The 1556-nt window shown below is 39.3% G+C and overlaps 1 non-coding gene across 1 annotated transcript; it reads right to left on the reverse strand.

Moving 5' to 3' along the window:
• Window positions 1-673: 673 nt before the first annotated feature.
• LOC135054053 (small nucleolar RNA U3) lies at window positions 674-886 on the reverse strand. Its single transcript, XR_010243325.1, has one exon. It is a non-coding gene; the product is annotated as a small nucleolar RNA U3 (small nucleolar RNA).
• Window positions 887-1556: the final 670 nt, after the last annotated feature.

Here is a 1556-nt window from a genome sequence, read left to right on the forward strand (position 1 = left end):
CCTGTATATGCTTATATCATGCAAAAGGGAATGTCAAACTTTATATTCTTATATCATGCTGCTTTTTTTCTAGCCACCCTCAGACTCAGCTGTGGATTATGGATGACACATTTGATATTGCAGACATTTTAGGACTATTGAGCAGTTTTGGCTTATGTCCTGCAAGGCATGTGAGCCATAGTACTGTTATTTAATACACCCATCCATTGGGTGGACATAGACCCCCCAAGCACAAAGCAAAGACACACTTGTTAATTCTCCAACAACAAGTCTCACACCAAGTGGTAGGAACTAAGAAAGTAAATGATACGTGGTGTCTGAAGATTAGTGCAGCTGTCTACCAAGTAACTAGAGTAAATGCCCAAAATATGTGTGGCAAGACAGCATCTGTACAAAGACATAATAAGTTGGTGACATAAGCAACAGACAACCCCAGAGTCTGGCATGAGCCTTTGCATTAGGCTGCATTAGATGTGCATAAGCAGAACCCATAAAAAACTGTAAACAAGTGCCATCTGAGAGTACGCATTATACATTGTACCCACCCTTTTTAAAGGGAAACAAGTAAATTAATGATTATTATTTTGAATATGTTTAACTGTATTAAAGTTTTGTACAAACAATTTTAAAGAATACATAAGATATCCATAATTTATTTTTAAGTGTGTAGTCAGCTACTCTGAATGAGTTCTCTTCTACAATTTATTTTTAAAGAAGTAGCACAGTCATCAAAAGCAAACAACATCTGCATGAAATAGATTTGCTAACTGCCTTCATGCTGAGAAGAGATCCCTTAAACTCATCATGGTGGTTGGTGAATTTGGACACTTTCAAGCACATTTCTCCCATTATTGCCTATAGATATGATCCCTGAAAGTGTAGTCTTAACTCTATTTTGTTAATGGTTTAGCTAGACCATATGAATTCCTTTTTAATTCATGATGACATTTTTGGACCCATTCATGAAACTTGATGTAGAAGTTGTTAACCAATTTTCAGTTGCATAACCTTCTCCACAAATTTTCAGATTACAATTCATACACTATCATGTATTGAATGATTTTCTGTGAGAGTAGAGATATTATAATTTTTTAATATATAAACTTGTTTAGGCAAGACTTATGGTTCCAGGGTGGATGGGATAAGCCGTGTGTTCCCAGAGCTCTGCTGCCACTGCAGCCACTAACCCTCCACATTGCAGTTTACATGGTATCCAGCATCTGTTCTCCTTTCCCCAGTGACACCCATGGGAGCCTGTATGTACAGATTTCTGTCTCCCTCGATGCCTCCTAAGTCACAGAAAAGTAGGTAGGGCAAGAGCCAGAATTCCAATATGGCAGCCACAGTGGGGGCTCCCATGCCTTCTACATGAGGTATCTCTCTGCTTTAAAACCTCTCTTTTGCCTTGGACCTACCATCACCCTCTCATGTGTCTGACCCCCTATTACATATTCCAGGCTTGTGCAGGCTATTACAGACACAATGAAGCCACTGCTGCAGGAGCAGGTTACACAGCTATCACAGCTGTGTAACCTGCAGGTAGCTTCACAAGTCAA

This window comes from Pseudophryne corroboree, chromosome 2, assembly GCF_028390025.1.
Source record: "Pseudophryne corroboree isolate aPseCor3 chromosome 2, aPseCor3.hap2, whole genome shotgun sequence".
Classification (NCBI taxonomy): domain Eukaryota; kingdom Metazoa; phylum Chordata; class Amphibia; order Anura; family Myobatrachidae; genus Pseudophryne; species Pseudophryne corroboree.